Genomic DNA, 24,872 nt, shown 5'->3' with positions numbered 1-24,872 from the left:
TGTGTGCAAGAAGAGTTATAGAGAACCATCTTCTCTATATGGAGAAAGACAGAGAGTGAGAGAGAGAGAAATACCTGTTTTTTCTCTATTCGTGAGGTGTGCAATGTCTCCTGAGAAGACTGCCCGATCCTGCCCTTCTGGAAAGCGTTGTGTACGCTGCTGTTTCTTTGTCTTGTGCGCGAACTTTCAATCCTGTGCACTCCACCTGTGTGTTGTGTACGATGCCAAGTTTGCTCCTCTACGCGCGCGTATACTCCAACTGTGTGCGATCCGTGTGCGCTTTCTGTGTTTTTGCTGCTCGCCTGCTTTCTCTGTGTGCGTTTCTCGTGCGCTCTCTGTGTGCCTAATCTTTATAGGGTTTATTAGAATGCCACGTATGCTACAAGTCCATGTTTTATCATAGGATTAAAAAAAACAAAAGCAATATAAAAAATTAACCAATTCACACGGCCAAAATTAAAAAAATCATGGTTGAAAATATGAAAAACATGCGTAACTCTATACTAGGAATTCACTTTTATAAAAAAAAATCTTTGGGCGCTGCCCCTAGCCCCGCGGGGGCGCTGCCCCTCGACCCCGCCCGACAGTCGCGCCGGGAGGCGACAAGGGGCTGCCGCCCCTGTTAAGTATGGAGCCTGATTTACCCTTTGTAATTTTCTGTGGTAAAAGCGCACATTTGTAAGGCCCCCATTATGAGGAGAAGCCATCGTGCGTGAAGGACAATCACTCACCGGAACCCCAAATTTTCACAGACAAGAATCAGGGGCAACTTTAAAGGCCTCGGGGGCGGAGGCCCCCGAGACTTTTTTTCGCCGGAATATTCTTTTTCGCCGGAATATTATGGCCGGACGGCGGCCGGAAAACAACCGGTCGGTTGGCCGGTGGCCGGTAGTCAATGGCTGATGGCCGGTGGTCGGAAGTCAATGGCCGGTGGCCGATGGTCGGAAGTCAATGGCCGGTGGCCGGTGGCCGAATTCAATGGCCGGTGGCCGAATTCAAAAGCGGACTTTTCTTCTCAAGGGCGGCCACACATGGGCGGATTGGAGGGTCCGATTTGGACTTATTCGCACAAGGGCGGCTACACATGGCTGTCTCTCATAAGATAGGGCAGCCCTTTTGGCCTATAAAAGGAGGCCATTTCTACACACATTTCATAGTGTGAAGTTGATGCAACAAGGTGAGTGTGAGGTGGTGAGAGTGAAGCAAGGCGGGAGCTCCATTAAGGGTATAATCCCTTTGTAAATTACTTCTTGTTTTGAAGTACTAAAGCCATTGAGTGGCTGCTTTCCCGTGGACGTAGCCCACATTGGGTGAACCACGTATATCGTGTGTACTCTCTCTCTCTCTCTCTCTCTCTCTCTCTCTCTCTCTCTCTCTCTCTCTCTCTCTCTCTACTCTATAATCTCGTGTATGTAAATCTGTCTCTCTCCATTAATTAATCTACTCAATTATCTATTTAGCTACGCCTTATTTCCTAACAGCCCCTTGACCCCGCCCGGGGCGCTGCCCCGGACCCCGCCCAGAACAATATCCCAAAATCAACCTCCCAAGCCCCGCCATCGAGAGCGCTATATTCCACATCCCCATCAAGAGCGCTACCCCCAAACCTCACGTGGAAGCGCTGCCTTGTCACCCCATTGTGGCATTGCCCTAAGACCCCGCATCTGGAGTGCTAAATGGGAACATTCTTCATTAGTGAAATTTTGAACATAAATTATATTAGCATATACTTAAATATAATACAAATATTAACATATTAGCTATACTACTAATTTACTATAGCAGTTCTAGATTATGTCCCATACTATATTTAAGGTGCCAAAGGTTTGGCCTTATGGTCCTAGATTTAGCCAAGCGGTCAACACATATAGGACCAAGTGCACACTGTGCCACAAAACTTGGCCACCACTTCACTTGCCAAAGTTTAGGCCACATGGTCAATCCTAACTTTCCAATGTTCTTATTATGTCACCTTTTGCCTCGTGGAAAACCTAGGCTTGTTTTCACATACTCAGGCACTTCAAGCCACAATAAATTGTCATTACTCTTCGACAACCCTTTTGTTCAAGTCTTTGAAAAAACATTGTTTAAGGCCACCCTAAACCATTTTCATTTAGGGGTGTCTAAAACTAGCTTTTTGGCAATTCGAGAAGAAAATGGTCAAAGTTTTATACTTAGTTTTAACCACTTGACCAATTCAAATATTGGAAAGCAAGGTCTTGTAATACTTTTCTTTGGACATCACACATTAAAACTAGGTCCCTCACTTGTCCAAGCTATGCTCTAATACAATAAAGGGCTTTTGGTTTCAAGATGCACCACTTTCCCAACCTTGATTCCATTAAAGAAGCTAGCTCTACTTAGACATTTAATAGCAAGGTCTTGCAGCAGTTCAGATTGAACATTTTCCATGGCAGCTAGGTCCACCACTTATCTAAGCTATGCTCTAATAGAGTAAGGGGGTTTTGGTTTCAAGATCCACCACTTGTCCAAACTTGATTTGGGAAGCAAGGTCCTATAATAGTTTGCTTTGGACATTCACCATTACAACTAAGTCCACCACTTCTCCAAGCTATGTTCTAATACACTAAGGAGGTTTTGGTTTCAAGGAGAACCACTTGTACGACTCTGTTTTTGGAAGTAAGGTCTTTACATAGTTCACCTTGGACCTTGGACATTGGATACTACAACTAAGCCCACCACTTGTCCAAGATATCCTCTATATATAGCCAAAGGGTTTGGGTTTCAAGATTCACCACTTTTCCAACCTTTCTTCCATTAAAGAAAGGAGGGGCTTTATAACTAGGTCCACCACTTGTCCAAGCTATGCTCTGATATGGAAAGGGGATTTTGGTTTCAAGGTCCACCACGTGTTCAGCCTTGCAAGACTCAAGGGATACTTGGACATTGGAAAGCATAGTCCTATAGTAGTTGATAGGTGGCAGTGGGTGTTACAACTAGGTCCAACCTATGCTCTCATATAGCAAAGAGGCTTTGGTTTCAAGGTCCACCACTTGTCCAACCTTGCTTCCATTAAAGAAATGAGGGGCTACGTAAACATTGGCAAGCAAGGTAGCAAGGTTCTAAGGTGTTTCACCTTGGATATTGGGCATTATAACTAGGTCCACCACTTGTCCAAGCTATGCTCTGATAAAGAAAGGGGATTTTCGTTTCAAGGTCCACCATGTGTTCAACCTTTCTAATATAGAAAGGGGATTTTTGTTTCAAGGTCCACCACGTGTTCAACCTTGAAAGACTCAAGGGATACTTGTCCAAGCTATGCTCTGATAAAGAAAGGGGATTTTCGTTTCAAGGTCCACCATGTGTTCAACCTTTCTAATATAGAAAGGGGATTTTTGTTTCAAGGTCCACCACGTGTTCAACCTTGAAAGACTCAAGGGATACTTGTCCAAGCTATGCTCTGATAAAGAAAGGGGATTTTCGTTTCAAGGTCCACCATGTGTTCAACCTTTCTAATATAGAAAGGGGATTTTTGTTTCAAGGTCCACCACGTGTTCAACATTGAAAGACTCAAGGGATACTTGTCCAAGCTATGCTCTGATAAAGAAAGGGGATTTTCGTTTCAAGGTCCACCATGTGTTCAACCTTTCTAATATAGAAAGGGGATTTTTGTTTCAAGGTCCACCACGTGTTCAACCTTGAAAGACTCAAGGGATACTTGGACATTGGAAAGCATAGTCTTATAGTAGTTGATAGGTGGCAGTGGGTATTAAAACTAGGTCCAACCTATGCTCTTATATAGCAAAGAGGCTTTGGTTTCAAGGTCCACCACTTGTCCAACCTTACTTCCATTAAAGAAATGAGGGGCTACGTAAACATTGGCAAGCAAGGTAGCAAAGTCCTAAGGTATTTCACCTTGGATATTGGGCATTATAACTAGGTCCACCACTTGTCCAAGCTATGCTCTGATATAGAAAGGGGATTTTTGTTTCAAGGTCCACCACGTGTTCAACCTTGAAAGACTCAAGGGATACTTGGACATTGGAAAGCATAGTCCTATAGTAGTTGATAGGTGGCAATGGGTATTACAACTAGGTCCACCACTTGTCCAACCTATGCTCTCATATAGCAAAGAGGCTTTGGGTTCAAGGTCCACCACTTGTCCAACCTTGCTTCCATTAATATAGCAAGGAGGATTTGGTCTCAAGGTTCACCACTTGTCCAACCTATGCAAACCTTTTTCATGTTGTAGCATGATTTTTGGTTTGAAGAGTATTTTTCTATAACTATGGATTTAACAATGTAATCTTTTTACTTACAGGATGGACTTCGAATCTGGGGAGAAAGTACATATGATACTTGACAATGAAATCGTTGGTATTGGTTGTGTGTGTAGAACAGATCCAGATTCCACTTGTGGTGGTACAAAGATAGGGCTGGGAAATGTCTCCATACTAGTGGAGGAATGCTTGAAGGATGTGGTCCTACCTTTTCCTACAATGGATACTTCATCTCTCCAAGGCTCATTATGGAGTGCTGTTCGATGGTCAAAGCTTCTTTTGCAATCTTTTGTATTAAATGGGAACTTAATTGATCCACACGAAAGCTACAATGGTGATGAAGAACATGATCATTCTGATCCTCTAGTTACAGATGCAATACCTATGACAAGCCCAGAATTTGAAGCAATGATTCGAGAGTCTTGGAGAAATCAGAGGGTCCTTTTAAAAGATGACACAATGATGCAAACCATGAATGAAGGGACCATCTTATATGTATTTCCACATGATTATGTCAACTTTCAGGAACTTGGTCCTGATTGTGTGGGTGTGGGTATTGAAAGAGAAAATGCAAGCATTGATGATGTGGTTGAAGTGGGTAGCATCACTTTGCTAAAGTGGCCCATCAAGCAGACAACAATGTTGAATGGGAGCCCATTACAACGCTTTGTTCCTGTTGATGGCATGCATGCTACATATGAGGATGTATCCAACGATGGCAATGTTGGAAAAAAACTTGATGGGAGTAATGTTGTCCAGTTGTCAAAGAAGAGACGATACACTTTCATGAACAGGACTCAAAAATCAAAAGCAGCACCAGCTTCGACTTTTTACCTTTCAAACAAATCAATTCAAAGGGTATCATGCATTGATTGTTGTGCACAAAAATGCTGCCAATTTGCAGATCGTGATATGGTGACAAGGTTACGACAACAATTTTGGGGAGAGTCTGAAAAATCACACACTAATTATGTTTATGATGTTCTTTCTATATGTTATCAGAAAGATGAGAAGTCACGATACCAATTCAGGCTAAATGGCTCTATTGTTTGTTGTAGAGCATGGTATGAGCTACATGGAATACCAAAGACATCATTTTATCGATACAAGGAGAACTTTGAAAATGGTGAGCGCCAATATGTACATGGGAACACATGTACATTGAGAAGGGGACTTCAACATACTAGTTTAGCAAGAGCACTACTAAATGAGTTTGTGGAAAACAACTCTGAGAAGATGCCACATAGAAGTAGAACACTGCTAGATGGCTCAAGAGAGACTCAATTGGTGATTCCATCAACATACAAACAAGTGGATATTTTATGTGAAATCAACACGACACTTGACCAAATGGGCTATGAGAAGAAGCTATCCCAATCTTCTTTTGGTAGAATTTGGAACAAAGAGTACCCACATGTCACTTTAACAAAGACGAGTGAGTTCTCTAAGTGCAATATTTGTAGCTCAATCAAGGCAAGGTTAGAAGCTAAACCTTCTCTTGAAGAGAGAGCTCTTCTCTTGAGGGAGAGAGAAGTTCACATGGCACAACAAAAGAGTTGCAGAAGCCTATATTATGCATGGCGCACGTATTCAGAAACTCAACCACAAAAATATGTATGCATAATCCATGATAAGATGGATCAAAAGAAGACTGCCATTCCTAGATTACGCATTGTTCCCAAGGGTGTGGATTCAGGATATAATCTGCAGGTGGCATTGATTGGCATGATCACTCATGGACATGGAGAAGGTCATTACGGACACTTTGTCTTGAATGGTTTGTGGCCAGCTGATCCAAATCTTACAATTGGCTCAATTGCTAATTGTTTACATAACCTCGAGAGGATAGATAAGCATCCTCTTGGTGATCTAGTAACAAATGGACTTCCAAGGAGCAATATTTCACTACTACATGCTTTCAACTCAAGGGATGCTTTGGACTACCATAACTTGAGTGATGGAAAAGAGCCCATTGTGCAGTCGTCAGAAATTGCAGAAGAGGAATTGGGGTCAACATTTCGCAGATTGCCAGAGAACTTGTTGCTACAATTGGATAATTGTGCAGGGGAAAACAAAAATCGATACTTATTTGCCTATTTGTCAATGCTTGTTGCAAGGGGTGTTTTCAAAACCATCCAGCTGGGATTTTTAATGGTTGGGCATACACATGAGGACATAGACGCCATGTTTAGTAGGTTTTCAGAGAAGTTGAGAGTTACACAAACCTATACTTTGCCACATTTGATGGATACATTACGAAACAGCTCATCTTCATCTCCAGCTCCATTTTTTCTCACAAAGATCCCCGATTTCAAGCAATATTGTGATGGCTATCTTTGTGATGGACAAGACATACTTGTTGGACATTCCAAACCGCTTCAGTTCAGGTTCTTTATGCAGGATGAGACACCAATGATGCAATATAAGGCACATGTAGGTGTATCAAGTTGGAGTGGAAGTATTCGCCTTTGGAAAACAGACACAGAAGGCAAGCCAATGTTACCACATGGAGATCCACCTCTAGTACAAATGGCGGAGTATGTCAAGGCCCACGAAGAAGTCATTTTGGGGCTAAAGAACTATATAAAATTTTGGAAAAATTTAGGGAATGGTTCAAGTATTCCGCGATATTATAGACCCGTGATAGATTATTGGAGTAAGGTAATTGAAGAGATTGGAAAAGCAATCATATCAGAGGGAGTCTTGTATGAAATGTTTTGGCCAAAAACTCAAGAATATTCTCACCTACAAAGCACTACAATGAATTTGCAACAAGGAGCAGAAAGATTCCTAGGCCTTGAAGAGTTGAACGATCATTTTTGTGGGCTTCAACGAGATAGGCCAAGGGAAGAGTTTGACCCTATGTCTGATGTGCACCAAGGTGACTTTCTTATGCTTGTTCCGAGTGACACAGAAATCTATCCAGTGTGGCTTGCAATGGCTTTATCTGACATTGATAATGAGCCTACATCACGAAACTACAGAAAACTCTTGATTCAATATTGGGCACCTTGCGCGAGAAAAAGTGGGATGACAGATACTCAAGCTTACAGTAATTGTTGGAAGGGTTATTGGGCTGTCAACTATAAGGACCCACAAGTGTGGGAAACTATAGATGCAATTGTTTGGTCCTGGAGACCCAACAAAGAAGGACCATTTTCTAGAATAAAGATTCCAGAAAGACATGCTCTAAAAGCCAAAGAAGGCCTCACTCGTGCACATCAGACACACTTGGATCAAAGTTCAGATATGGTATCAAATGTGGAGTAGAATTATGTGGAGCTTCTATTGTGACTATACTAGTCAATTTGTAAACAAAATCTTTTTTGTATCTTCCTTTGTTTTATGTAATTTATAGTTATTATTCAAATCCATGTGTTGTACATCCTCTTGACTTTTGGTGTTTATCAACACCACAATCCTATGAGATTTTCACTTTATTTACTAGCCACACACCTCAATTTTTCCCACTTTAAGTGGAAAATTCTCAAATTACATGAATTCGGTCGATTTGGAGATTCCCATAATGTGAGATTTTTACCAAAATACCTAATATGGTCTTTTATTGGAATATGTTGTACATACCTCTCCCTTAGCATATTCCATGCTATAGTAACACTCTTCTCTTGTATGGTTTGTCCATTTCTCTCAATTTCACACCACTTAAGCTCCCTCATATCAGCCTTTACAAAAAAAGCTAACCTCTTGATCATTTCGTCGATAAAATTTTTTGATCGATAGGTGTCGTTGGTTTTCTAATGGACTCACTCATGTATGAATATTTGTGATGAGAGGATGTGTCGTTCTCTTGACTCTTACAATCGTTTTCTTTTTATTCCTCACATTTATCCACCAGATAAAGAGCTTCTTTGATCAATTCATTAAGTGTCTTTCTCCTTATCATGTGCAGATCCTTTTAAAGACCCCCATGTCTCATCCCCTAGATAAAGATCAGAATTAATTGTGCTTGTGTAGGTACTTTTGCTCTCGGACAGAACTTGATGTATCTCTTGAGTCGTAATGCCCCTTTGCACACTGATTCGCCCTCTTTTGTTTAAATCTGTGAATTTGTGAGACCGTATTGTGAGCTATGCCTTTCTGCAATAATTATTCAATGAATTCCTTGAATAGCTTGTCTAGAGTCTCAAAATCACACCTTACCACTGAGTCGAACCATGTAGCCGCATCATCTTCCAGATTCAGTCCAAATCTCGCAAAACGTGTTGCAAAATCCAAAACTTCCTCTGCTCCTATCACTCTTTTGAAAGTCACTACGTGATCTCTTGAATCTTTATCTCCGAAGTATTCCTTGTTCACCATTTGTGGATTTGGGATGGTTTTACTCACCGATTGTCTACAAGTCTAACCATAGACTCTCCCAATCCTTCTCTCGTTTCAAGTCTTCCACTATGCCTAGGTTCTTCTTCGAAGGAATTAGTCATTCTATTGGAAATTGGTCCTTGAGAAGGCATGTCTTCCCTCTCTGTGATCATTTCATTTCTCGTTACCGCTCTAGAAGGGAATCCAAGTGGCTCCCTCTTTGGAATTCTCGTAGGAATTCTCGTGTTTGGTAGAGGTATCTGTGGTCCTTCATTTATACCTATTTCTAATGCAGTCTATGGATCAAGTTCTTTGGTTAGAGAAAAGTCAAAACTATGTCCAAAATTGTGGCCGTTTTCTCAAAATTCTCACTTTTGAACACCCCTAACTTGCAAATGCATTTTGAGGCCTTAAACGACGTTTTTTCGAGCATTGATCAACAATTAATGACCCCATAAGGGTCTTTAATTATTGTTCAGGGTTTACACAGAAAGTTGTAGAGCTATCTGGAGCTTCGTTTTGGAAAAAAAAAAAGTTTTTGAATCCGATACCGGAAGCTCAAATTATGGCCAAAATAGTTTTTTTTCACTCAACCTATGCCTGGAGACTTTATACGTGTATAATGTCTCCTGATTCAAATTTTCTCCAAACTTAAACTGTAGGTTCTCCTTGATTTCTTTTACCCACTGCAAGTCTCAGTTTGTGATTCTCACCTTTATTTTGACACTTGAGACATTATACGCGTATAATGTCTTCTGTGGTGGCAGAATGAGGTCTTTTATCCCAATGATTCTTTATCACTCAACCAACTCTCGGAAACTTTTAGGATTCAATTTGGACTTTTTTGGGCAAGTTATGATCAATACAAGCATGAATCTGTCCAGATCTATCTTCTGGCCTTTACAAGCTCAAATGAGCTCCAAATGCAATGAAATTTTGACTAGGGACTTGTTTTATGCTCTAGGACACTGAGGTATGCCCAAATGTTTGTTTTGACCAAGATCTGGCCACTAAGAAATTATACGCATATAATGTTATAATGTTCAGAATGCCATGAAATTTTGCAAACAGGCTTAAACATCATTTCCAACCCTCCTACGTTGTCAAAGGTGAAATTTGACTTTCAGATCTTGGCATGAGACATTATACGCGTATAAAGTCTATGTGCTCAGATTTTGACAAAATTTGGTTTGTGAACTTGTCTTGTGGTGTTTAACACCCTAGTATGCTCAGATCTCAATTTTGGTCTCTAAAAGTGTCCTTTAGATATTATACACGTATATTGTCTAACTTATCATAATGAAGTGAATTTCACTCCAGAGGTTCCTCTCTATATTGGCAACTCATAGCAAGTTTCAAAATGAATTTTTGAGCAAGTTATGATCACTTTAAGCAATCACTTTGCATAGATCTATCTGTGGTCTTTACAAGCCTTTAATGAAATACGGTCCATATGCCTCCTAAATGCTATACATCACAATGGTGCACTCAGTTGTAACTTTTAACCTCAGATCTGACCTCTAAGACATTATATGCATATAATGTCCAAGTGGTCAAAATGGACTTCTGTTTCTACCCTACGTGCTCCTTGATGCATACAACAAGAATATGTGATTACATCAAATTTTGGATGTCAAAATTGGACAAAATCACCACTTTTGACAAGGAAATCCCCCGAAAGAGTAAAGTCCTCTCCATTCCCAATCTGTAAGCCCAAATGAAATGAAATTTGGTGTATGTGCTCAACACAACATGCAGAAGATGGGTATAATGTTAAAAGTTCAGTTTTGCTGCCAGAATCACCCTTCAGACATCATACGCGTATGATGTCTGCTAATGAATTTTTGAACAGAATTCATTCACAGGCATCCCAAGTCTCTAGCACTAGTTTACAAGCACTTCCACCAATTTTCATGCAAAATGTGCTCATAATCATCATTTTCTCTTTTTTCCGTTTCCTACACTTCGTCTCTTGCCTTTTGGGTGTCAAGAGTTGGTCAAAACTCTAGTCTCAATGTGTACTTAGGGTAAAACCCCCCTTCGAAACACACTGGTGCAATCAGATTTTTCAAATTTAGTCTCTCGATGCCCCTTGAGACATTATACGTGTATATTGTACAAGTTTACAAAATTCAGATTTTCTTCATAGAACCCTTGCACATGTCCTCTTATATGCTCAGCATCAATCAGTCATGAAAAATTATCCATAGAAGCTTGGTTATTGCATTTTTACTTTCAAAAGTAGACTTTTCCGTGATTTCAAATGCAAACAAGCACTTAGCAAATAGATCAATGATGAATAGCTCTATATCAAAATCAGATTACGTACCTAAAGTTACTCCTATAAATCATATGGGGTTTTGCATCTATGAATAGAAAAACACTCCACTACCACATACGGACTAGCAAATGCTTTTATCACCTCACAAATCACTCAACCACCAACAACTACTCTAATCTAATCTACAAATCCTAACTAAATGTACATAATCGCAGACCCTCGGCAAGACACACGCTTCCTGGCTATCCACTTGATCTCAGAATAACCTCTTCCAGATCCACTTAAGAAAAATGCTTTCTTTACTAAAACTAAAGCAAACAACCATCACACGAGTGTTAGTATTAATACCTACCTAAGTCCTTGGATCCCCGGCAACGGCACCAATCTTGAACGGAAAAAGCCACACCACCTATAAAGTGCAGGCAGCACTACCTAGATCAACATAATGTCAATCGAGGACACAAATGACATGATAGGCACACGAAGGAAATCTCTTTAGCTTGTCAGGCTAAGAACATCCTACACAAACAACACTTTGGAAGGCCAACTAACCACAATCTAGAATCTCACTGCTCTCAACTACACCACCTACTTACATACACACAATGGAAGGAAACCCATCAAATCATGCCAGAATCGTACAAAACTTAAGGAACACCATCCCCTCACTAGGATACACCTATCCCAAAGCCTCTACACTCAAAACCCTCGCTCTAAACCCATTTGCGGAAAACGCGTATAAAGACAGAGCAAAATTTTGAAATGCTCGAAACTAAAATCTATGAGTACCTATGCATAGCTTATGTCGCCACGATTCTAATGACTACTTGCACACAGAAACAGACATCATTTGATACACTTACGACCACAAATAGCTCGTAGGTGCGTCGGCATGTGTGCTTCGTCTTGCGTGGAATGCTTGGCATTGTCGCGAAGCTCTCCTCGAGCCTACAGCAATGGTGCACTCATGTCTCCAAAGCGATGAGCGAGTTGGGCGTAGTGTGAGGATGAATCTCATGCTTACTCTCTTTCTCTCTCACACCCAATAGACGACGGCGCTAAACTTTGATTATGATTAAGTGTATTTACAAAAGTGACCTAGGTACCTTATATACTAAGTCTACTTTAGGTTAACCAAAAATAGAGTTTGAGGGGTCAAATGGCTTGGTATTTACAATTTGGAAGTGCCATTGCACCTTGGCTTCTACAACTAGAGTACCTACTTATTGTAAATGATGTTTATAACCATAATCCTCGGCATTCCATAACTCTCAAAGAATAAGGCTTTGTTGAGTTATGTCGTGTTGTTGACCCAACGATCAATAGCCTTGCTAGAATAATTTTGTGGGGAGGCAATAACTTTTCCAATAGAGTCCTCAAAGTTGCTTGGAACATCTACTACTCACCCAAAAGTAATGGAGGATTTGGTACTTAACTTGGAAGTTCAGGCAGCTAAAGTAGTAGCTAGATGGATTCTAAGAGATACCACCTTTGATGATTATTCGGCATTGCCGATTTCTTAAAAAAATGTGGGTAAGTTTTCCCTATAGGAGTATAAGGCTTGGAAAGAGTTGGACATGATGGATCTCATTACTACACCTATTCCAATCAAACCTACAGGGTCTACCCTCATTTTCAGCTTATGGAATGCATGGTTTTCTTTGAAACACAAATCAAAACCATCTATGGACCTATTGTGCTCTAGAAAATTCTTGTTAGAAGACTTCTTATGGTATGGACATCACTTCAGCTCAAATCGAATTGATATCCCTAGAAGGGCTCATATCTGCTTCAAAAAGGGTATCGGATGTTGAAAGCATGTGATAAGAGACAACTCTCTCCTTTGTAAAGAAAATATTGCTAACCATTTTCAGCTTTTTCCTTTGCTTGCTAATTTTTTGCAAGATTCAAAAGTATAAAAAAGTTCTAGATGTTACCTTGACAAAAACTTGTGAGCAAATCTACTCTCAATCCTCAAGCTATCTTGCCTTCAACTAGTCTCTAAAAGTTAAGCTCAACTCAAGGTGCGGGCTAAGTTGGAGTGCTAGTCAATGGCATTACAAATTTCAATGTGTGAGAGCCTTCCCTATTGCTATCAAACATAGTACTCTCTAGTGACTCATCCTTCACCAAGTCCTTTTCATAGGCAGTAAAGCACTTAAGTTTGGTATTAATTCAGGTATCTGCATGAGGTGTAACCAACAGGTTGAATCAATCATCCACCTCTTTTTTGACTACCCAAAAAAGCAGAGCTTTCTAGACCTACTCCAATGGATCTTTTGGGATTCTCATCCACTCCCCTTTAATGGAAAGAGCTCCTGTTGGGGGAATGGATCAATGTTGATATTCTTGCTTGGAATAATGTCATATGTATTTTCTCACGGCATTTGTGGGTGTGCATGTACATAATGGTCAACAATAATAAAGATTAGGACCCCCTATCTTTGATCAAGTATGATCTCGGCAAGGTTGATAAACCAACTGCTTATCAAAGAAGTTCCAAATTGTAGTATGAAGGACATTCAAAAAGACTTAAGATGGCAACAATGGTACCATCTAATGGCCAATTGTTATGTAAACTCCAAAAGTTATGCTTGGAGTCCATCGTGTCTTTGGTAGGAAGATAACCCATGATGTATGTTCCCCTTTAAAGATGTTTTGACTCTTTTGTTACTTTTAGACGGGGTTTCCCTCCCCCTTCCTCAGGGAAATTTGTACCTTTTATTTTCTTAATTCAACTTTCCACCTTTTCCAAAAAAAAATGTCATGCAACTCTTCCTACTTGAGGGACTTGAATATCTAAATGTTGGTAATATCACAAACAAAGTTGGGTGCCGCACAAAAAATGTGAGGTTTAATGGCCATGTGGCCTAACGCCCATCACTAACTGCCACTAACCCTAAGTGTACAGCTATACACTTGTGTGAGCCACTACCACTAAGTACAATGTGTATTGTGCCTTAGTGCATAAGATAAGAGAAGAAAGAAAGGGGGCATACAATACGTTGGCTCTCCCCCTTCAACCTGTGTGTGTGGATATGGTGGTGTGTGTGTGAGTGTGTGCGTACGTATTCCTCTTCCGCTGTGCTCCCAGCTCCTCCCCTTCATCTGGTATCAAAGCGGTTTTCGGAGCCATTCGAGCCATCAGAAACCCCATTCGAGCTTCGGTTCAGGAGCTGAAATTTTCAGCCCTCTTGTGGTAGTTTGTGCTGCAGTGCTTCCATAGCCAGTTTTACAGGTACCATTGTTGCAGTCTCTTCCATCTATGAGAGCCCACGGCTCATTCGCAAGTGTCTAGCCTCTTTTGGAGTGGCCTCATACACACACATAGAGTGGGAGCTTGATAGCATTGTCTTCTTTGACTACAAGTACAGGTACATAGAGCGGCTTGGTTAGCTTTCTTTGTGCTTCTTGACCTTGCTTTCGGCTTTGGGCTTACAACATTGGCATCGACTCACAGGTTACAGGTTTCAGTGCTTGCAATATTATGGTTCCAATGGGAGCAGTTGTTTATGCGTACATGCATATGTTGACACTTTTGACAGTGTTTGAGCTCTTTTGAGAGCGGATTGACTCCCCGCAGGGATGTTTAGTTTGCAGGCACATGCTTTTGACGCCTATTTGAGCGTCTTGACAGACTTGTACGTCTTTGTGGATACTGCCATTGTACACTTTTGTGGAGCCATCTTTTGGCTAGTATGGCAGTCCCGACCATTTCTGAGACTTGGTCTGGAAGATAGCCATTTCTGAGACTTGGCTATATGTTTTTGCTGCATAACCTACGTTGTTGAGGGTTGATAGCGTGAGGTTTTCATTGAGCTGGGGTATTCTCAAATGTGGAGATACCTTCTGTGATACAGGTAGCTGGAGCATCCCTTACGAGGCCTCACCATAGGACATGTATAGAGTGGTATAGGTGCTTTTGATGTCGAGTTGGCGGTCTATGGTCAGTTTGACTGGTTATGCACCTCAGTTGGTTTATATACAGTGTGCTTTTGAGAGGCATTGCTCTCTTCTATGCTTTGTGAGTGACATACTTGGTCATTTTGTCTAGTATTTTGGTTGACATAGTCCCAAAATACAAAGGAGACTCTGCCGAAATTTTCCCAGAATCTTTTGGTAGTTTTGTCACCATGTCTACTAGCAAAGACCGTGACATTTATGACATAAAGAAGTTTGATGGCACTAATTTTCAGCTTTGGAAGAACCAAATGCAAGATGTGCTTGTCCAAAAGAAACAAAAATTGCCTATTATTTATGCGACACGGACTGAAGAGATGAATTTGACTCAGTTTCAGTGGGAGGAGCTTGATGAGCTATGTAGATCTACTATTAGGTTGCACCTTGCTGAGTCGGTGTACTTTTCAGTGCTAGAATGTGAATATGCCTATGCTTTATGGCAAAAAATATGCAACACTTATGAAAAGGATACGGCAAGTAATAAGGTTTTCATGATGCGAAATTTGTTTAACCTTCGCATGAACGAGTCAGCCAGTGTTTCCAATCATATTAATGACTTTGATTCTCTATTTGCCCAGATTCGTGCACAACAGATCAATATTGATGATGAGATGAAAGCAATCTTCTTGCTTTGTTCGTTGCCACCCTCATGGGATATCTTTTGCACAGCTGTCAGTAACTCTGCTCCTAATGGTACGCTAGTGTACATTGATGTCACTAGTTCTCTTTTGTCAGAGGAAATGTGGCTCAAGGCTATGGATAGCTCGCATCATGGCGAAGCTCCTTATGTGCAAAAGGATGGAAAACAGTGTAAAGGTCGTTCTTGGAATCGTGAATCCAAGAAAGAGGGCAATAAAGATGCTTCAAAGGGTATATCAAAGTCTCTTGGTCGTCGCAATGTTCAATGCCATTATTGTGATAAGTTTGGTCACATAAAGAAGGATTGTTATGCTTGGAAGCATGACAAAGGTAAAGGCAAAGGCAAAGACAATGATGATAAAGAGGAGAAACCAAAGAGTTCGATTAAGATTGAAGAGCTGAACATATTGCAAGATGATTGTGATGCACAAGACATCAATATGTTGACTGAAAATAATGATGTATTTTATGGTGCACAAGAAACTCTATATTTGCAGAGTTCTATGCCAGCGGAGCTACTTGTTAGTGGTGAAGTGTCCCGTGCATGGATTCTTGATTCGGGCGCTTCGTTGCATGTCACACCTCATAGGCATTGGTTTACTACATATGAGGAAACCATTAGCACTGTTACACTAGGTGACAGCTACTCTTGTGACAGTGTGGGCATGTGTGATATTGCTATGGTTATGGAAAATGGGGTGAGGTTGACCATACATAATGTGCGTCATGTTCCAGCTTTGACACAAAATTTGATTTCGGTTGGACGTCTTAGTGACTTGGTTTACAAAGTCACTTTTCATCAGCAGTCTTGGCGTATTGCGAAAGGTCATCTTATTTTAGCCCATGGTTCTAAAGTTGGTACACTTTATCCTCTTTATGTATCTGACAAGAACAGTGTTCTTTCTATAACCGAGCTGCCAACTATTGCTTTGTGGCATAGCCGGTTAGGTCATATGTCAAAGAACAGAATGGAAACTCTTTCTCGTTTGGGCTACTAACCGTCTTTATCATTTTCTGATTTTTCCTTTTGTGAACACTGTCAATATGGTAAGCAAACACGAGCACATCGTACATAGTCTTTTGACAAACAAAGAAAGCCCTTAGAGCTTGTGCATAGTGATTTATGTGGGCCTATGCCTTCTAAATCCCATGGAGGTGCATCTTATTATGTTACATTCATTGAAAATGCAACACGACATGTTTGGGTTTATGCCATGACGTCTAAAGATGAGACTTTTTCTTGTTTCAAAAAGTTCTTATCTAGTGTGGAAACTCAGTCTGAACATAAGTTGAAAGCTTTACGCTCAGACAATGGTGGAGAATATGTCTCCAAAGAGTTTGCATACTTCTGTTCAAGTAGGAGAATTAATCGCGAGTTTACATCTCCTTATACCCCTGCACAAAATGGTGTTGTCGAACGAATGAATAGGACCATCCAAGAGAGGATTATGTCTATGCTATCACATGCTAATTTACCGCAAGCGTTTTGGACTGAAGCATTATACACTGCTGTGTATTTGATCAATAGATCACCACATGCTTCATTACAGTTTCGTGTACCTTTGGAGTTATGGTCAGGACATAAGTTGTCTTATGAAAAACTCTGTACATTTGGCTGCGAAGCTTATGCACATGTACCCAAGGAGTTGCGTGCTAAGCTTGACCCTAAGTCCAGGAAATGCATCTTTATTGGCTATGGTGTAGATGGTCAATTTGGCTATTGTTTATGGGATCCGGAAAGTCGATCAGTAATCCGTAGCAGTGATGTTATCTTCAATGAGACCAAGATGCATAGGCAGCCAACAAAAGAGGTTGAATTCCGAAAAGTGATGTTTTCCGATGTATCACCTCCTGCACAGATAGCTCCAGAGCCAATTACTACACAAGCTGGTACAAGCTCTAATCAGCCGAGGAGATCTCAAAGAGTCTCACATCCGCAAGAACGGTTTGTTCCAGGCGTGGACTTTGTGTTGCCAACAGATAGTGGTGAGCCTTCTTGTTACAAAGAGGCTATGCTAGCCAATGATAAGGTTTAGTGGGAACATGCTATGAAGAGGGAGCTATTCAGTATTGCAAAGAACAAAACATGGGAACTTGTTCCATTGCCAAAAGGGAGGAAAGCTTTGCCTTGTAAATGGGTTTACAAGAAGAAGATTGCATCCAATGTTGAGAATTACAAAGCTCGTTTAGTGGCCAAAGGTTTCAAGCAAGAATATGGTGTAGATTTCCAAGAAATCTTTTCTCCAGTGGTCAAGATGACGACACTAAGAATGTTGCTTGCTTTGGTTTCCACTGAAGATATGGAGCTTGATCAACTGGATGTCATTACAGCTTTCTTACATGGTGATCTCGAGGAAGAGATTTATATGCAGCAACATGAAGGGTTTGTGCTAAAAGGCAAGGAACATTTGGTCTGTAAGCTTCTGAAAAGTCTCTATGGCTTGAAGCAATCGTCCAAACAATGGTATCAAAAGTTTGATGCATTTATGCGTTCTGTAGGCTATAAGTGCAGTAATGAGGATCCATGTCTTTACGTGAAAAGACAACCAAATGGACAGCTTATTGTGCTTATCCTTTATGTAGATGACATACTTATTGCTGGTCATTCTAAGAAGGACATTGCTGACTTGAAAACCAAGCTGAAAAGTCAATTCAACATGAAAGATTTGGGTGAAGCCAATCACATTTTGGGTATGCGCATTACTCGTGATCGTAAGAAGAGGTTGTTGTACCTTTCTCAAAAAGAGTATGTGCACAAGGTTCTTGATCGTTTCAACATGCAGAAGGGGAAGGCCTTGAGTACTCCATTGCCTACATATGTGAAACTTAGCAAGAACGATTGTCCCAAATCTGCAGAGGAAAAAGCTACGATGGCTAAAATTCCTTATGCTTCAGCTTGTGGCAGTCTCATGTATGCCATGGTGGCTACAAGACTTGACATTGCACATGCAATGGGAGTTGTCAGCAAATTTATGTCTAACCCTGGTAAAAAGCATTGGGATGTTGTCAAGTCAATTCGTAGATACTTGAGTGGCACTGCAGATAGACAGTTATGCTATGGTCGTGGAGAGTCATCCATTCAGGGATTTGTAGACAGTGACTATGCAGGCTGTGTTGACATTCGTAAATCAACAACAGGTTGGATTTACACATTTGCTGGTTCTGATATTTCTTGGAGATCTGTTCTTCAAGATTGTACATCCATTTCTACCACAGAGGCAGAGTATGTTGCATTGAGTGAAGCATGCAAAGAAGCTATTTGGCTTGCTCGCCTAGTGAAAGATCTTGGATTGGAGCAGTGTACACAAGTTCTTCATTGTGACAGTCAGAGTGCTATTGCCTTGGCTAACAATCCAGTGTTCATTCTAGAATGAAACACATTGATGTGCATTATCACTTCAATCGTGAATGCCTAGCAAACAAGAGCCTTGATTTAGTGAAGATTCCTACGTCAGAAAACACAGCGGGTGCACTCACTAAGAGTCTCTCCAGCCATCAGTTTCAGCACTGTCGTGAGTTGATGGGCATTGGGTGAAGAGTGGTTCTCTTCCATTCTTACAGTCTCCCACATTGGCCATCAAGTGGGAGAATGTTAGGTTTAATTGCCATGTGGCCGACCGCCCATCACTAACTGCCACTAACCCTAAGTGTACAGCTATACACTTGTGTGAGCCACTAATACTAAGTACAATATGTATTGTGCCTTAGTGCATAAGATAAGAGAAGAAAGAAAGGGGGCATACAGTACTTTGGCTCTCTCCCTTCAACCTGTGTGTGTGGCTATGGTGGTGTGTGTGTGTGTGAGTGTGTGCATGCATATTCCTCTTCCGCTGTGCTCCCCCAAGCTCCTCCCCTTCAAAAATCATTATAAGTCATGTTGTACTACATGTATTTGCAATTTTCAAGCACATTGTCATAACGAACCTAATGTGTGTACATGCTAGATACAATGAGGTACATATACCCAAAATAGGCCAAAGACTCATGCACAATGCCATTCAATATATCAATCTCCTTGATTTAATTTTATGTTTCTTTGGACATATGTATGTGTTTTGAATGCATGCTTGCACAAAGGATAGATTTCACGTCAAAATTGACTCCAATTCCATCAAATTATGCAATGCACACAATTATGGGCACATGTTTGAGTCGATTGACAATGCAACTTGGCATTGATAATAAGGCTTGCACATAAGACTTTGTTCAGTACTGATATTAGCATGACATTAATGAGCACTGTTGGACCACAAATCCACTCAAATATTTTGTCCATAGTGTAGATCATTCTTCACACACATACATGATTATAATGCCCAATTTTGAAAGCATCATGGAAGCTAAATGAACAACCATAAACCAATGTAGGCAAATAATATCACTCATGTGTAAATGCTTTCCACCACATCCTTGGTATACAAGTAGACATCAATGCACAGAAAAAGAGTGCCCCTCCAATTTGGCTCCAAGGTTGACCAATTTGGCCATAAAAATTAAACACTCCATGTTGGGGTAAAGGCCATGTCAGTCATCCTAACAACACAGCACTCATCTCTCACTCATTAACCTTATTCTTTGGATATAATTGCATCTAATTCATGCTACAGTGACTCCACCAAGAAAGTGTCTCCTTCTCCCACACCACGCACTCACACTCGAACCATAAGATTAGGCATCAGTTAGCACAAATTCACTTGAGTAGAGTGGTGCAAACTCCTTTAATTAAGAGATAAGACTCGCAAAAAACATCAATAATGGTGAATGGGCTAGCAAATTGTTAGCAAAATTAAAAATTGGTAAAATGTTAGGTGGAACTTAGCGATTAGGTCTCCCCAATCTCATAAAAATAAAAATTATTTCACAACATATTAAGTGCGTAAGTGAAGGGAGAGTTTAGAAAATGAAAAGATAGATGAAGGTGGAAAGTCAAAAGACATATGAAGGTGGAAAGTCAAAAGACCTTTTGTGTCCATATAAAGAGGTGGTCAACTTCACATTGGTATATTTTTGTTCTCTTCTCGTTTATTTTCCCTTTAACGTTTTCTTCTCTTTAAAGTGTCCTCTCTCTCTCTCTCTCTCTCTCTCTCTCTCTCTCTCACACACACACACACACACACACAATGTTGTATTTGTCCTTCCCTTTGGCTAGTTGTTAGTCAATATTAGTGAATGATAATTGAAAATTTATCAAATGTTAAAGGGAACCAGCTAATGGCTAGTCAAACATTAGTAAAAATTAGAGTGAAATTAGGGAATTTTGGGGTAATATGACTCAATTAATAAGCAATCATTGCACACTCATATAACATTGAGCCAAAACTAAGTTCCACATGCTCAAATGCATCGTTAAAGGGAAGTGAAAATTTGTCAAATGTTAAAGGGAACTAGCTAATGGCTAGTCAAACATTAGTAAAAATTAGAGTGAAATTAGGGCATTTTGGGGTAATATGACTCAATTAATAAGCAATCATTGCACATTCATAGAACATCCAACCAAAACTAAGTTCCACATGCTCAAATCCATCGTCATTAGTAAACAATTAGTGAAAGTGAGCGATGGTTAGACTCTTACCAATGCATGCTTAACCCCACTAGCTTAGGTTATCATCCATAACAATGGTTCCCATGTTGGGGTGTCACATAGCATAGGGCCAAATTACACATACAATGTGGAAAAACGTAAGGCTGATAGCCACTTGGGTCTCTAGGAGGTCTTGTTCTAAAGTAGCAATCATTGGTGGCATGATTGCACCAACTTCTACATATCTTGCACCAAATCCTCACGTTGGTAGTGTAGAAGGTGAATATGGTAGACTCTAAATGAGCCTTAGGGAATGTAGATATTTGGAAAGGCTCGTAATTCAAAAACAAATGTTGTCATTGAAGGTGCAGTAGAGAGGATCATTGTTGGGGACCAGTATTGTGATGTTTCTCTTGGGCTTTACATAATTCGCAGAGAGAATGTGGTGCTAATTGGTGAACTAGACACAACTAGAGATGAATTTCCACCGCACGTGCAGAGAATAAGCCGTAAAATGATTGAGCATGCCCTCAAAGCAGAGAAAGAATCAATTGAACTCAAAGGTTCAATGAGGAAACAAATGGAATCTCTAGATTCGGAGTGAATGCTTGACTGGCATTTGAATACAAGTGAAGGGCGGTGGCATTTTACTAGGTAACTTTTGTCTGTGGGGAGGGGTGGGAGGGTAGTAAAATGGGAGGGGGGGGGGAGGGAGAGAGTGGGTAGAGAAAGGAATATATATTTGTGAATATATACACACACACACACACACACATATATATATATATATATATATATATATATATATATATATATATATATATATATATATATATATATATATAGAGAGAGAGAGAGAGAGAGAGAGAGAGAGAGAGAGAGAAAGAGATAGATAGAGAGAGAGGTGGGGGGAGGGAGAGAGAGAATGATATTAAGAAAAAAAGCTCGCTCCAAAAATTGATTTTGGAGCAAAGCGATTTTTTTTTTTTATTGCTCAGTTGAGCAAAAATCTGGAAAAAAATCCCTCCAAACCTTCCTCCAAAATCTCTCTCGAAAACTCGACTCTAGTGATGAAATTTACCGTGAAAATGGACCTTCATCCTTTTCAAAAACATTAGCGAAGGTTTTGAGCCCTTTCTAACTTCATTTATGAGAGTTTTCCTTGATGATTTCATTGTCTTTGGCAAGAAGACAAAACATTTAGAACATCTCAAAAAATGTTTGGGAAGATGAAAGAAATTATGAATGTCTGTGAATCTCTTACAAATCAACCATAACTATAAAAAGGGAAAATCTTATAGGGTTTATAATTTCAGACGAGGGGTTATCCATTGATCAAAATGAAGACATTTGAAAATTTCCAATTCCTAAGTAGATTGGAGTTAGGAGAGCATGCATTCGGAATTCAGGATCATGTCCCTAATGTTGATCTTTTTGCTATTAAATGGCTAATATCTCATTTGAGGTATGATCAAGTGCTGATTATTTTAAATGATGGTTTGATGCATGAGTCATTTACCATAGCTCAGAGAAGGAAGTTTGTAATGAAGAACGAGCCATTATAGATTATAATAGGATCACATTATAGAAAAGGCATAGATCGGATTATCAAGAGATGTGTTCCCAATGAGGAGCAAATAATGGTTTTATAGGAAACTCACTTTTGGAATGCAAGTGAACGCTTCTCAAGGGAGACCACATGAAGAAAGATCTTGTAAGTAGGGCTTTGGTAATGTATAGGCTCTCAAAGCCCAAAGGCTTTCACTAAGGGAGAAGCTGAGTTATTAGCATATGTGACCTCCACACTTGCTGCTAGCTGAGGTGGCTCATTGGGATCAACTACTGTAGAAACATTGGAGGAGGGTGTATTTGAAGGCAAAGATGAATAGAGACCCCATAACAAGGCATAGTCTTGGTAGCTTTCAACCACTCGAATAGGTCTTCTTCTGACCTGTCAGGTGGAGTAGGTTGTTCCAGTTCACGGTTCGACTCCATTGACAAAAAACTATGTTTCACCATTGGATCCGTGCCTCCTTGAAGTCAAATGGGTTTCATTATGGAGCCAAGAGTATGTATCCACATTGTGTCATTTCCCCAGTCATGTAGTGCTTTAGTGTGCCACACCCATGGTCTACCGATGAGCAAGGAAAATCCTCCCTCAATCTGGGGAAGACGAATCACAACAAAATCCAAACTAAAGGTGAATTCTTGTACATGCAGAGGCACCTTGTCCACTATGCCCAATGGGTAGACTATGCTATGGTAAGTCAAAGTAACTATGAAGGGGGCGGGTCGGGTAGGGTATTGACCAAATGAAAACATGGTGTGCTCAGGCATCAGGTTGATGCCAAATCCACCATCCACTATCACTCTTGAGAATTGTTGTCTCAAGATGGACACAGTGAGATGAGGGCTTCTATAATCAGTGAGGAGAGCAATGGGGTAGGATATCATAAAGGACTCTGATGGTTGCACCGGAAGGTTCCAGCCACTAGGATCTACTCTAGGGTAAATTGATTGAATAATGTCAAGGGTGTCACTTCAAAAACCTGCATCTAGCCAAAGCATGTCCTAGAGCGACACTTGTTGGAATGCGTTCTTCAAGATAGTCTCTGTTTTAAGCTTTTCTTGTTCTATTAGTGTTTTCTTTGGTACCTTGATATGTTGTAGGTCAGCTACTGCTTCCAAGAAATCCCCATCAATATCAGAGAGAAGAGATGAAGAACCTCTCTTGGAACTAGGGAATGGCTTGTCGATTGTTGCTGGAAGCAAGATACTCGCTAGTGAGATAGTGGGTGGAAGAGGAGAACTTGTTGGAAGGCTGAGACCCAGGGATGCCCTATGGACCTGAGTGAGGACACCATTGGGCTCCTCTACCTGCTAGAACTTGTCACTAGGAGCCACCACATGAGTGAAAGGTGACGGTGGGGGAGGTTGCTAACTGCTATCAAATTGATTTTGGGAAAGGTGAATTTTGGTTGGCTTTGACTTGGGCTCGAAGATGTAGATGCGCGTTATTTTGGACAATCCTTACTATAGTGATCTTGAGCCTTAAGACAATGTTGGCAAGGAGGAAACCCTTCTAGCAGAGGACATTTGCTTTTGTAATGCCCAAAATGGGCCAATTTGATGGGCGAGTCCGAGGACGAGGTGGTCTTTGTTGTTGTTGCATGGAGAAACAACTCTTGGCTTTGGAATACAAATCCAAGCAAGAGCCAAGCAAGAGCATGCTTATCATCTTCTCCCTCTTCATTACTATGCTAAGCTATGCTCTAAGAGTGATGATATGTGAGGAGAATACTTCTTTCTTGTATGCTACATCTTCTTCCTCTTCACTTCCCTCACTCCCTGCCAGCTCTCTCCACCTTTGAAGGTGTTTGAGGTATTGGGATTGAGGCCGGGGACAAGTTCTTGTCTATTGCAAGTAAGTTAATTGTTAAGCTATGCTCTAAGAGTGATGATATGTGAGGAGAATACTTCTTTCTTGTATGCTACATCTTCTTCCTCTTCAAGTCCCTCACTCCCTGCCAGCTCTCTCCACCTTTGAAGGTGTTTGAGGTATTGGGATTGAGGCCGGGGACAAGTTCTTGTCTATTGCAAGTAAGTTGTTTGTTGTTTTGGACATAATATTGGTGCATGAAGCTTTCCATCTTCATGGCATCAAAAAGGTCTTAAGAAACACAAAGATTGTAGTGTACCAAGTATCTCTTTATGGGAGAACATATAATACAAAAGCCTTTTGGAGAGGGGGACCAGCTTCAAATAAATCCGTTGTTGTCAATTTCTCTATTTCTCTCTCTTTTACAAGTATTGTTCATGCCAAGCTAACTAGGTGTAATGTTTGTGTTGCTATCCTCAATCAAGCTCTCTCGCTCTCTCTCTCTCTCTCTCTCTCTCTCTCTCTCTCTCT

This window comes from Adiantum capillus-veneris, chromosome 1 (assembly GCF_014529385.1).
Source record: "Adiantum capillus-veneris isolate H3 chromosome 1, ASM1452938v2, whole genome shotgun sequence".
Taxonomy (NCBI): domain Eukaryota; kingdom Viridiplantae; phylum Streptophyta; class Polypodiopsida; order Polypodiales; family Pteridaceae; genus Adiantum; species Adiantum capillus-veneris.
The sequence above is the reverse complement of the archived record's forward strand: the minus strand, read 5'-3'. Positions refer to the sequence as shown.